Genomic DNA, 14,691 nt, shown 5'->3' with positions numbered 1-14,691 from the left:
CCTGTGCAGGCCAGGGATCCTTGAATGACCTGGCCTGTGAAGGCCCTCGCACCGAACGTGGACGCGAGGGCCTGTGAAGGCCAGGGATCCTTGAATGACCGGGCCTGTGAAGGCCCTCGCACCGCCACCTGGATGCGAAGGCATGTGAAGGCCCTGGCCTGTGAAAGCACTCGCACCAGCACCTGTATGCGAGGGCCTGTGAAGTCGTGTAAAAGTAGTAGAAAAAGTTGAGTACCTTTCTACCGTTTCTACTCTCTGCTCCTTCCATGCGTTGCTCTAGGGTGTCCCTACGCTCTTTCAGGTCTCATACTGATGTTTCCAGTTTTGTTAGAGCCAAATTATAGACAGCGTTTCACCAGGAGACCTAGAGTGAGGAGCCCCGCCCCTTTCCCCCTTGCGCCTCAGACAGAGTTTGGGGAAAAAGATGGCGGTCGTTCTTCGTTCGCTAAAGCTGTTCTTGTTTACTGGTTAGTAGTGTGAAGCTGGTGGAAACTGTCCCCGCTAAAATGTAAATTTACAAGTTCATTCGGTGCTGATTTCGTAATTACTTGCTAGACGTGTTTAGACGTTCGAGGGAAAAAGAGTGATTTTGTTTCATAATTACGGTTTGTAGCTATAACGCTCGTAAAACAGCCGTTATAGAAGTTTGCTACATGTTTCTAAACTTCGATACACTCTCCGACCCAACCTTATTAAGATTTCGGTGGTATCCTGACGGGTTGTGTTATCTTTTGATAGGAAGTGTTAAAGTTACTCTGTTACATGTACCGGAAATCAGTTCTCATCAGTTTCAAACATTTATTATAGACGTTACCACTTTTCCCCTACTACCCTGTAATTGATTCTACTGTACTAGCTTAAGCTAGATCTAGTCCTCTAAATATGCCCATATTAAATTATAGAACTAATAATATGATTAAATTTTTCAGAGTTATTACAATTCAAAGAAATTAGTAGCCTTACAATTTCACTGAACTTGAGGAATAGTTTTCTTCTTATGTAAATCTGTAAGATTTAAATCGATTGTTGAATTGTTTTGATTTGGCCCATGGATGCTGTCACAGCTGGTGGGGGCTGATGTTGTTTATTGAAGTAGATGGAATATGGTTGTTTTGGAGCATCGGAAGGACACATGGACATGAATGCACAAAGGAATGTTCAATGTATGATTGCATGATTTCATGATTTTGACAATTTGTAATAAAACAGACAGGGTTTGGGGAAGAAAACGGCGGTCGTTCTTGGTTCGCTAAAGCTGTTCTTGTTTACAGGCTTCCCACTCGGAAGAAAGGAGAAGAAGAGACAAAACAAAACAAACATCAATTGTTACAACTGTTTCAATACAGCTGAGACATGTAACATAGGTATAAAAAAAAAAATTCTGAGGAAACAGCCTGCGATGTCATCGATGACATCACGTCCGTCCCTGACTGTCACTGATGACATCAGACCGACAAAACAAACGTGATGTCATCGATGACATCGCAGGCTGTTCCTTCCGAAGTGCTTGAATAAGACGACCACGTGGTAATGTGAAGGCCTGTGAAGGCATGTGATCCTTCAAGGACCTGGCCTGTGAACGCCCTCGCACCGGACGTGGACGCGAGGGCCTTCACAGGCCAGGGATCCTTGAAGGACCTGGCCTGTGAAGGCCCTCGCACCGAACGTGGACGCGAGGGCCTGTGCAGGCCAGGGATCCTTGAATGACCTGGCCTGTGAAGGCCCTCGCACCGAACGTGGACGCGAGGGCCTTCACAGGCCAGGGATCCTTGAAGGACCTGGCCTGAAAATTATAGAACTAATAATATGATTAAATTTTTCAGAGTTATTACAATTCAAAGAAATTAGTAGCCTTACAATTTCACTGAACTTGAGGAATAGTTTTCTTCTTATGTAAATCTGTAAGATTTAAATCGATTGTTGAATTGTTTTGATTTGGCCCATGGATGCTGTCACAGCTGGTGGGGGCTGATGTTGTTTATTGAAGTAGATGGAATATGGTTGTTTTGGAGCATCGGAAGGACACATGGACATGAATGCACAAAGGAATGTTCAATGTATGATTGCATGATTTCATGATTTTGACAATTTGTAATAAAACAGACAGGGTTTGGGGAAGAAAACGGCGGTCGTTCTTGGTTCGCTAAAGCTGTTCTTGTTTACAGGCTTCCCACTCGGAAGAAAGGAGAAGAAGAGACAAAACAAAACAAACATCAATTGTTACAACTGTTTCAATACAGCTGAGACATGTAACATAGGTATAAAAAAAAAATTCTGAGGAAACAGCCTGCGATGTCATCGATGACATCACGTCCGTCCCTGACTGTCACTGATGACATCAGACCGACAAAACAAACGTGATGTCATCGATGACATCGCAGGCTGTTCCTTCCGAAGTGCTTGAATAAGACGACCACGTGGTAATGTGAAGGCCTGTGAAGGCATGTGATCCTTCAAGGACCTGGCCTGTGAACGCCCTCGCACCGAACGTGGACGCGAGGGCCTTCACAGGCCAGGGATCCTTCAAGGACCTGGCCTGTGAAGGCCCTCGCACCGAACGTGGACGCGAGGGCCTTCACAGGCCAGGGATCCTTGAAGGACCTGGCCTGTGAAGGCCCTCGCACCGAACGTGGACGCGAGGGCCTGTGCAGGCCAGGGATCCTTGAATGACCTGGCCTGTGAAGGCCCTCGCACCGAACGTGGACGCGAGGGCCTGTGAAGGCCAGGGATCCTTGAATGACCGGGCCTGTGAAGGCCCTCGCACCGCCACCTGGATGCGAAGGCATGTGAAGGCCCTGGCCTGTGAAAGCACTCGCACCAGCACCTGTATGCGAGGGCCTGTGAAGTCGTGTAAAAGTAGTAGAAAAAGTTGAGTACCTTTCTACCGTTTCTACTCTCTGCTCCTTCCATGCGTTGCTCTAGGGTGTCCCTACGCTCTTTCAGGTCTCATACTGATGTTTCCAGTTTTGTTAGAGCCAAATTATAGACAGCGTTTCACCAGGAGACCTAGAGTGAGGAGCCCCGCCCCTTTCCCCCTTGCGCCTCAGACAGAGTTTGGGGAAAAAGATGGCGGTCGTTCTTCGTTCGCTAAAGCTGTTCTTGTTTACTGGTTAGTAGTGTGAAGCTGGTGGAAACTGTCCCCGCTAAAATGTAAATTTACAAGTTCATTCGGTGCTGATTTCGTAATTACTTGCTAGACGTGTTTAGACGTTCGAGGGAAAAAGAGTGATTTTGTTTCATAATTACGGTTTGTAGCTATAACGCTCGTAAAACAGCCGTTATAGAAGTTTGCTACATGTTTCTAAACTTCGATACACTCTCCGACCCAACCTTATTAAGATTTCGGTGGTATCCTGACGGGTTGTGTTATCTTTTGATAGGAAGTGTTAAAGTTACTCTGTTACATGTACCGGAAATCAGTTCTCATCAGTTTCAAACATTTATTATAGACGTTACCACTTTTCCCCTACTACTCTGTAATTGATTCTACTGTACTAGCTTAAATAGCTGACATTAGGCATGCAGGGTCTACTGTCTGTTTGCCGATGATCATTTCTTCCATTGAACGAAGATTCTGACAAAAAAAAAGATTCAACTAATGAAGTTTCAGAACTTTAGGTTAAGTGTTAGTGCCTTCTGCTGCTCGCCTGTTTGTTGTATTTGTTTTCTGCAGGTTCTGGTGTTTTGTTTTTCATTAGGCATGTCACAATTATCATAAAATTGTTGACAATTTGGTGCAAAACCAAGTAAAGATGAGCACAATTTGATGTTCACAAACACTTTTTATCCAGTCTGACTAAGCCCGAAAAATTTTGCAAAGACAAATATTTCAGCTTGTGATGTAGATGTGCAACGCCTGTAGACGCACTTACCCAACAAGATCTGCACCTGTAACTGCAGCAAAAACGTCTGTAAAAGCACTGACTCGGAGAGGATTAAAACAAATGCATGGCAGAGTTTTCAAATTAAAAAAAAAAAAAAAAGTGGTTGGAAAGTATGTATTTTGTTTGTTTGTTTTTCTTTCACTCCACAGCCATGCAGCAGTTTGTGTTTGTAAGGCGAACACAGAGGAAAACAGGGTAATGACCTTTTTCCTCTGGCCTTCAAACCAACGTATGCGTGTGCTGGTTTGGAGTTGTACTAGAAAACTTTTTTTTTCTTTATTACATTACACATAAAGTGGGAGGGGGGGCTGCATAGTGGGGCAGTCATAAGCACTGTTGCCTTCCAGGAAGAAGAAGGTCCTGCAGGTTTGCTGTCTTTTTGTCTTACATCTTTTCCCTGTGCAAGTGTGAGGAGAAGATGAAGCAATTGATAAACGGTACAGGCTACGACTTGTAAGGTTCTTGCATTGCAGTACTGTATTTATATATTTATATGTATATATACGTATATATATATACACTGCTCAAAAAAATAAAGGGAACACTTAAACAGGTGTTTAACACTTAAAGTGTTCCCTTTATTTTTTTGAGCAGTATATATATATATATATATATATATATATATATGTTAAGACAGCTGCATGAGACAGCTTCTCAGAGATACAAGGCACTTGCCAGCTGCTGTTGAGCTCAATGTTTTCCCCAGCTCGCCATAATATACTGTGTAGCAGCAAAACTAAAATAAAATCCTAATTAAAATGTCTGACTACTAACTTGTTTATGAGTGTAGTGTATTGTTTCATGTTGATCAGTTCTTATAGTCTGCTACTCGTTAAAAAGTATAGCTTACTTGTGGCAGACTTTAAAGTACTGCGTAATGTAACGCACAGACCCATGAGGAAGAATGGTTGGAAGTGTGTGCTGCATTACATTTCTATACTTCAGGCTAGCGGATGCTTTAGCGCACCAAGAACAGGATTAAAACCGACTTTAAAACATCTGCCTGCTTGAGACTCTAACCCGGGAAATGAAACACTCTGAAACAAAGAGAGCAGCTCCTGGTTGTGCTCTCTGAGGACGCTGTTGTGCTGTTGCAGGAGGAAGCGTTGCCACGACGAGCTCCAGCAGATGAGATTGTACCCAAGCTCTCTCTCATTACACCTCCTCTTGTGAGGATTCACAGTTTTGTTTTTTTCCTTTTACAACAGCAGCTCTCTTTGTCTTTGTGTGCCTGTGAGATGCGGGAAACATAAAGTGTATACTTAAAATCCAAAGGCTTTCAGGTCTCATTGCTAAGAATTAGCTAGATCGTCTGCAGGCTGTACAGAAGAGAATGAGGTTTTCTCAAAGAAAAACGGTTCCCAGTTTAAATCTTGTCGGGAGTATTTCCGTGTGGTGTGCTCTTCCTAAGCCTGTTTGTTTGATCTGTTTATTTTTGTTAAATATTTTCTTCAGGAATTGTCCAGATCCCGGTTTCACCAGCTGCTGCCAGTCACTCAGGAAGCTGGTGAACGGGTTTTAAGCCAAATGATGTTCCTCAAGCTTTGGATGTTCGCTAGAGCAGGTGTTTAATCCGTCATCTGAGCATGGTGTTTAGCTCAAAGGGCAAGGCTTTCAACCTGGGCTGGCGGTAACCCTGGAGGAGCTGTAGAGGTCGACAGCTCAGGTATGAAAATGTGACGAAAGGACAGCTATTAGTCAGTCATGAAAAAAAGCCACAACATGTTCTGTCTGCAGTTTGCGGTAAGTTATGTGGGGGGCAAAACTGTGGAAGAAGGCACTCTGTATGTTGGATGAAAATGTAAGTGTAATTACACATAGCGGCGGCAGCAGCATCGTGCCATGGTGACGCTTTCCTTCAGCGGGAGCTGGTCAGAGGCGAGGGGAACATGGACACAGCTGAATTCTGGGAAATTACAGAAGAACTTGTTAGAGGCAGCAGAAGACTTGAGACCGAGGCAGAGTCTCACCTTCCAGCAGGACAACGACCCTGATTGTACAATCAGAGCTGCAACGGAATAATCTAGATCAAAAACGCATCCATACGTTAGAATGGCCCGGTCAAAGTTGAGGCTTAAATCTATTTGAGAATTTGTGCGGATTAACATTCCTCTACACAACCTGACAAATTTCCAATTGTTTCATAAAGCAAAATGGGGGGAAAATGTTGATTTTTTTAAGTGGGTTAAGCAAAGTTACTTCAAAAGACTCATCGCAGTGAAAGTTGGGTGTACAAAGCATTGAATCAGGGGATAAAATACAAACGTCACACTTTTAGGACTTCTATTTGTAGAAATTTTCTTCTTCACAGTAGTGCTTTGAATTGCTTTGTCCCATAAAATCTAAATAAAATACATTTATTTTGTAGTCGTGGCATGAAAATTCAGGAGTTAAGTTAAAGGGGAAAACTCTTACATTCATCAGTGTTTCTGAAAGCTCAAACATTTCACCCCTGGTTAAGTGTGCCTGGTTATTTGTCTCGTTTGCGTTGATTCCATTAAATCTTCTCCTGATAAATTCCTCCTGTTACAATACGCACCTGAAGGCCGCATTTGTTAGCGTCTAAGCTAACTGCACGCTCATTTTATAGCAAAACTTAATGCAGACGTTCTTGACCAAAGTTCTCACATGTCAGCTGTGACAATGCATTCGCTTGAAAGCAAAGTCTTTAACGGAAGGCAGGCAGTGACTTGTCAGCAGTCAGTGGATTGATTGGTCACTTCATTAAGAAATGTCTCCAAATAACAGTGACGGCGGGGAGTTTTTGTCCACTTCTGTTCGTGACTCTTAACCCGGAGTCACCCAAACAAAGAAGAAGAAATAATTTCCCTGCTACCTGATATATTCTGCTGACAGATATTGTAAGACACGTAGCTCCATTTTCGCCCGTCGGTGTTTTATTGTTTCCGCAAAGCAAGTGTTTTAAGTGTCATAAATCTTTTCTGTGCTCAGGATTTGTGAGAACACAACAAATAAAGCTGTTCATTTTGAATCCATTTCCTTTCGTGGTAACAGCTGCCAAGGAGCTGATTAATAATGAAGTAGAAAATTAGATTACACTGAGCCATAAAGTTCATATCTCTCTGTGGAATGGGATAATTGTTCTACTAGTGATCATAAATGTTGGCACAAAATTACCATAATGCTCGACTTAAAATTACGTTTCGGAACCATTCCTGCAGCGGGGACTTGAGACCGCTCACTCGTTCAAACAGCTACCGTCTTGTTTGGAGCTTACGAAAAGTAAGCATCACAAGTAAACACAAGACAGGAATATGCAGGAATACGTGAGTAATATTTTTAAAAACATATAAAGAGTTCAGGTGGTAAATATGTGTTTAATTCTTGCAAGAGAAGCTGGCAACAAACTACCAACACCCTTAAGCTCGTTGGAACATCCACGTCTTCTGCTAGCTCCCACTCCACTTTCAAGACGTAGCTCTGGTGCACACAGGTGTATAGAATGAAATTATTCAGTTTTCCCCATACATACTGAGTTAAATGTCATTGCAGACACTTAGCAAACAGCCTGAGGCGGGGCCTCAGCTGGATAGTCGGTGATGTTATTTGCATTTTATGACAGCGTTCCGACAGGCGACCTTAACATGGCTGCTCCTAGAATTAGGCTATTTTTAGGCCCAGCGGGGGAGAAACGACTGCCATTAGAGCCACACTGTATTTTAAAGACCAAAGTTCTGTTCAAGACATTTTTTGCTTTTAACAACCATTAAACAATTGTACAAAAATGCAGGCACGGCAGAACTGGTTCCCGTTAGCTGTCCTTTTTACACTGTGACAAAGAGACTTCAGGGGGGTTTCAGCTTTATAATTTAAAAAATTGGATTAATTTGTTTGTAAATTCAAGGTTCAAACGTGATTAGATTCTATCTAATGACATTTGGGTAGCGAATACCCCCTAAGCCTTTTGATTTGATTATAATTTAACTAAATGATTATGTTAGTTATATGGTGTGTAGAGTAACAGTAAGGCTGATATGTTTACATTAATTATATTATTTCGGAATATATTACATTAGTAAAGTTCAGGAAGCGTCATACTTGTGCTTGAGAAAGTTTGTTTGTTTAAGGAATCGGGTCCATTCGCGGCTCAGTGTTCAATAATTCACCTATTTGCGTTTTTTTCTGTGTAACAAAATTCCAATTTATTTGTCGAATATTCACTTATTTTCGTGTGTAGGACATATCTGAAATCTTTAAAAGAAAACGCAGCTTGGGAATTTGAAACACTTCGGGCGATGCTACATGACACCTCATTGGCTGACGTTTGCAAAGCAGCCAATCCAGGAGCACCATTCATTTTCCTTGTCTGTGCAACTAAGAGCAGAGAGAAGGAAGGTCTGTTAGTTTTTGGTGTAGTGCCAAGAAGGTTTCAGTTGTATTAATGCATATTAAAGTATATTTGGTGTTTAATTTATTAAAATAAAATTTGCAGGCAGTTGTGGACCCTGATCCACATGAATACTCCACTGTTTTAAAGCTGTGTAAAGCTTTTTAAGCTTTACACAGCTAAAATGTGTAGCTGTGTGGATGTGTAGCTTAGCTACCGTGCTAACACTAAGGAAGGTAGAATTCGAAACTCTGAGGCAATTAGTGACAAACATTTTAGAGAAAAAGTGTATATTATATTGTTAGACTAGGTTTCTAAAAAATTATTACTATATCAGGAATGCTTAACGGTTAATAACGTAGTTTTTTTTAATGCAAGGAAAAACTACAAAACATTCAGTTAAGTTACATTAGCTAATTTTTTGCTTAAAATGTAACCCAATTAAAAATGTTTGCATGTTTTCACAGCAGCTTTATTTATTAAGCTGCAATAATAATAATTAGTTTTTCAGTGTTGTCACAACAGCAACAAGTGGATTTCAGCCACTGTCCCATTCACAAATGGTACAACAGTTACCAAGGTCTCACTTATCCAACAAGCACCAACGCAAATGAAGTTTTGGATCTGTCCCATTATTCAACATATTATGTTTATACACCAGATACCAACATTTCCTCCGACACACGGATTTGTTTGTTCACCCACAGCAGCATCCTTCCAGGTTGATTGTTCACACAAATTCTTTTATCCACAGGGACGGGGCTTTTTCTGGCCTGGGTCTGTGTCTGTCATTTGACATTGGATGTGCAATCAAACAACCAGGAAGAGCACAAGATGAAGTCAGTGGTGTTTGGAAGCAGGTAATGGGTAGTTCTTTCAGAACGAACATAGAAAAGAACAGGATTGTGAATTTCTTTCTTTGCGATTATAAGAATTGTGTTTGATAGGGAATCATTTATATTTCAGTTGTAGAGTACATAAATGTTTCGCAACTTCACAGTGCAAGGGGACAACTTAAAAGTTGCCTTGAAGATGACTTGGTAGCATTACTGTGTTCTCAACTAATCGGTTGAGATTAGTTGAAGCTCCAATTGGTTTAACATAAATTTCTCCCTTAATGCGCATCTTTGAGGACCAAACCTAAACAGCTTAAATGAGCTATGCCCATTCTGATTAGAAGAATTGTGAACTGATTGAATTAACATTTTACACCCTGTGTGGATTAGAAAAAAAACTTGCCCATCCATCTTCCGACCATTGAAGTTGTATGTTAAATTATTGCTCAGCCACACGAAGAGAAAGTTTCTCATGATTTATTGAAAGCCTTCAATCACTTCCTGGCCACGATGACAGCGTGTACACTGGAACTGAACATGAACTTAACAAGCTGATGTATCAAATGTACAGCATACAACATTAATCATAAAAAAAAATTAAGTCCACAAGGTGAAACAGAGTAGCTCCATCTTTTTCCCCTCCAACAGAAAGAAAAGCCATCAGTGTGCACTTTAAGCTGTAACATAGGCCAAATGCACCGTATATGTAAGTGTTCAATCACTGCTCTCAACATGAGGATTTAGTTTCGATAGGAAATCAATTCAAGTCAATCAGGACTAAAGAATCCTCTCACTTCCTAATGAGAGCAAACAGATTTCCACTTTATTCTTGTCATGACTTGACCAAAATTCATCGCGCTAATAAAAAAAACGGATGCTGCGTTCTTGGCGAGCGCGCACACACATCTCGTCTCGAAAAGCATCCTTACGAAGAAAATCTCCATAAATTTGACTTATTTTGTGTTTTATCACTTTGAAGCCAGCATCAACACTGAAAATAGCTTCATTGTACACAAATGATGGCATAACGAAGAACAACGAGTCTCGCGGTTGACTTGATTTCTGCATGATAATGCAGGTCTTTATCTGAGCCGTGGCTACAGGGTTATCTGCAACCTACTGTTTCATAAAAGCCATATATTGTTTCCATGGTAGCACTGTTACTGACTAAAAAAAAATCCTACCATGTGTTATGAGGGAAAGCAATAAAAGCATTACTTGAGGGTGTTTGCAAGGCTACTGTGGGTTTAAGACTCATTCAGAAGAAATCAGCTATATTGACACAGATAGGCCTATCTCTGGAAAGTTTCCATGCTTACATCGAGACAAACGAGTTATTCTTCAAGGGGAAGGCAGCTCTGCCTGCTCAAATACTCAACTTAAAATTTTATTTTCCAACTCTTAAGACGTAGTCATATATGGGAGGCTTCCGGTTCGCAATTTCATTTTTAAATGAAACGCATTTTGACGAAACAAGCCGTTTGTTTTTCCAACACCGGGGTGATTGCGAATGTAAAAAGTTGTGTACAAAAACGAGGAAATATGTCAATATATTTGAAAACATGCGTATTTAATATCCATTTTAGCTATACTAAAAACTTAAGATAACATAAATAATCAACAGCAACAACAACAAAAAAAACATTTTAGAACATTTTCTAGATGTGAGAAATATCCAACTTCTGTTGACAAACCAGACTTTTCAACTGAAATCAGTCCTGTAGCCTGATTTAGAAGTCATGTTTTTGTTCCCTGTTTTTTTAAAGTTATTTTTTTCTTGTTTGAGTGCAGTTATACCTGTTTACATTCAAATATTGAATATTTAATTGTGTGTTCAAATGTTTTTTCCACATGGTTGGGTATCGCCAACACTATTAGATATCGTTTGCTCAAACGTCCTTTTCTGTGGAAAAAAACTGTAGTAGAAAGACAAAAGAGAAAGCTGCTAATAAAACAAGAAATAATAAAAGTCACATATCTTTTAAAAAAACAACAGAGGTGGTATCTGTACTGATCGGATTTGCAGCAATGTTAAGTTTATTTGATGGTGTCGAAGTTTCCTGCTGACTTTAAGGTGTTGACAGATCGTCGTCTTCTGGGTTCAAAATGCTGCTGAGCAGATTTAAGATTTTTAAAACATGTATTAAAACACAGGCAGAAACAGGGCCAGAAATCAACATGGACTCCTTTTCTGCGTTCTAACTTCATTCACCGCATTCTTTGTTTCGTAACTTACACCCCAGAACATATTTATTGCTTCGCCTTTGGTTTGAGTGAAAACTTAGCCCACATTTTCCCACTAAGCTCACAAACCCTCCAAAGTAAGAAGAAACGCCATAAAATCCCACGTAGGCCCATGTACACTGTACAGTTCCAACACAGAGCTTGTTTATGAAATATTTCAAACAAAATGAGTTTATCCATGAATAATGGCTTCCTTAATTCAAAGTTGAATTTAGGCAATTTTTTATCACGACACTGCTGTGTGTTTTCGATCAACTTTTTCAGGTTCTAAAAAGAGCCACCCTCCACAGGAAGTTTTCGTTGCTACCGATGTGTCATCAGTATCTGCCTGCAGGGAAAATGTGATCTGCAAATACAGTCCTTCATTTCTAATACTTTTACTTTTAATCACACCAGTTTGTCATCACAGTTTGGTTGCCTCCGATGTCGTTAATAAATCGAATGCGGCGAGCCATTTAACGCGTAAGAGACATGAAAAATTGTGATTGTGACTAATTACATCTGCTGACACAATGTAAACCGCATGTTTGCGAGCTGCGGCACACCGATTTTAATGACACGCCAACCCATGAATCACGGTGATTAAATAGTTTTAAAGGTGTCAACCATATCCACCAGCCACTTGTCTGCCAGGAGTGGAAGTCGATGGCACAAAGCCTGCATGTGTATTTTGATTAATCGTAGGGAATCACCTTTTCAGAGCCATGCGCACGGTGCTGCTGCTGGCAATCATTACCATAATGATGTTAGCGCTCGGCTCTGCCCTTGCAGCGACTCTTGTTGCTCCTTCGTGGAAAGTAATAGATGCACATCTGAGATGAGAGTGAGACAGTCTTCGTCCTCCGCAGGTCGAGACACAGGCAAAGAGAACTTAAATCAAACTCTGTCTCCTTTCGAATGAAAATGCTGCTTCGTGTGGCCACTGCCTGGTTTTTGATCGTCTTAACCGAAAGTGAGTGCAAAGGTTTTCAGTTGTTCCTAGTTCGGGGGTCGGCAACCCGCAACTCTGGAGCCACATGCCGCTCTTCAGCCTTCTTGTACCGGCTCTCTTTGGTCTTGAGAAAAAGGAACATAAATAACAGTTAATTGTTTGTTTATATACATTTTTTGGGTTTTCTTATTATGCTGCACAGTTATCTTGGAGTTCAAGGTGAAACTTTAACATTGAACTTTTAAAAACGTTTTCATAATTTGTCAACTACAATATGCGTCATAATTACGTCTATAGCCCTCGCCGTTAGCCTACCTACATGCGGTTTGACCCCCGCAGTAAGCTAACAATGAAAGAAATCCCAAAAGAGAAAAGTCTCAGAAGAAAATACAGAGTTTAATTCTGCATGGACAGATTCACATGCCTTCACCACCAACGATGCAGGATTACCTGTCCAGGCTGCATTTGGAAATAGATTCAGTGAGTTCAGAAAGGGAAAAAAAACACTCTGCCTTTCCTTGTGACACAGCTGGACAGCAACACATCCCAGTTAAACTTTGACCTCCAAATGCAGTCCTTCATGTCTAATACTTTTGCTTTTAATCGCAACAGCTTGCCATCACAGTTTGGCTGCCTTCAAGTCGTTAATAAATTGAATCCAGTGAGCCAGTTAAGGTGTAAATGGCTCACTGTTTACGCCATATATGCCTTAAATGGCGTAAATGGCCTGTCCCTATAACATGGGACATAGCTCTATGTCCCGGCAATTTGCCGTTTGTGTGGCAAATTATTGTAGGGAGATTGGGAATCCAATCGTGAGATTTGCCCAAAGGAAGATATCTTATAGCCATTTTATGTCTGTGTTAGCACAAACTTTGTAATGGAGCTCATAAAATGTGCATACTGCTTGAAGGTGAAGAGTTTCTCACAGCAGGGACGTGCGTCTAATACTATGAAAACGAGTACTGAACCTTGTGCTGTCTGAATGTTGTTTTTATCACTTTACTCTTTGTGCTGTCGCGGCCATGGAAACAACAACAAACAGTTTTGATGGGTATAGATTCATGCATCAGACATACCACACAAATAGTTGAGATGTTAAATCATTGTGGTATACAGGGTGCGTTCGGCTTCATGGTTTCTAGCTTTGACTGCACTTCCATTTAGAGATTTCTCAGAATCAGATTTATTGGTCAAAGAGATTTGATTTTGGTTTTACATACTCAATGCATCACGTTGAAAATTGTTTTGGGATGGACAAATCAAGCCTCTGGAATAATCTTCCCAAAGCCCCAACCTCAACTGTATTGAAAGTTTCTGAACTATGCTTAAAATCTGGAATCATGTTAGGTAGTCAACCAATTTAAATTCATTTACAGATTATCTCAATTGGGGTGGTAAAACCTCCAGTGTGTGGTTCAGGATGTTACACCAGCATTTGCCTAAACTCTCCAAGGGGCATTTCTCAGGGTTGTATGTGTATTTTTAGGATTTGTACACGTTACTATGACTTTGTAAGAATTGTAAAAAAAAATCATGAATCTAAACTTTTTTTGAAACTTTCTGTTTTTTCTGTTTTGAACCACAGTAAATGAAACATTGACCAACATATTTGTTGTTTATGATTTAGGTGATGGCAAAACGTAATGTTTGTTCAATTGTTGACTGTATGCCGTTTTCTTTATAGCTTTGCAATTTTGTGCTTTTATTATGTAAAGCACCTTGAACAGCCTTGCTGCTGAAATATGCTATACAAACAAAGTTGACTAACTGATTGATGTATCTTGGAAATTTCAAAATTCATGTGAAATTCATGCCCATAATAGGTGCATGTAAAATTCTCACTGGAACCCCCAAACATTTCATGAACTAGATGATTTGATTTTTCTTGGTTACAAAATGACGTGTTTTGCAGCTTAATAGTATTTTGATTGTGTGACTGGGTCTCAAAGGAAAAATCATAAATACCCCATAATATTTGACCTGTTATTGTGGCTGTGACCTCATCACCACCAGGAGCTATTTAACCTCGTCTGACCAAATACACACATAGACACTGTAAAGGAAGAATTATTTATTAAAACTTTGAACAAAACGTTTGGCTCGTATCTTCCTTAAAACAGCCGGACCCTCTCGGCGAGCAGCGCAGCTGTAAAACGAAACTAAACAAGGCGTGTTGACGTCACAGCTCACAGAGTTTAATTCATACAAAGCAACGCATGAATCAGTTAACAAAGCTGCAGAGGTAGAGAGATATGCATTTTATCACAAAATAACAGACACACAAGGGAGACAGACACACACAAACACAGAAACAGACAAAGGCGCCCACGTGGAGAAAAATGGAAAAAACTCTCTCTATTTTCCTCCTTACACGTCATCTTATACCAAAGAGGTGTTTCCGTATTTAATTTATGCAACGAAGGTGTTCCTCCTGTTGACCAACCG

At 40.6% G+C, this 14,691-nt stretch overlaps 1 long non-coding RNA gene across 1 annotated transcript; it reads left to right on the top strand.

The window, feature by feature from the left end:
• Positions 1-2,645: 2,645 nt before the first annotated feature.
• On the top strand, positions 2,646-9,066 carry LOC114135933 (uncharacterized). Its single transcript, XR_003593697.1, has 3 exons — positions 2,646-2,868; positions 7,439-7,441; positions 9,055-9,066. It is a non-coding gene; the product is annotated as an uncharacterized LOC114135933 (long non-coding RNA).
• Positions 9,067-14,691: the final 5,625 nt, after the last annotated feature.

Source organism: Xiphophorus couchianus, chromosome 20 (assembly GCF_001444195.1).
Source record: "Xiphophorus couchianus chromosome 20, X_couchianus-1.0, whole genome shotgun sequence".
Taxonomy (NCBI): Eukaryota; Metazoa; Chordata; class Actinopteri; order Cyprinodontiformes; family Poeciliidae; genus Xiphophorus; species Xiphophorus couchianus.
The sequence above is the reverse complement of the archived record's forward strand: the minus strand, read 5'-3'. Positions and strand labels throughout refer to the sequence as shown.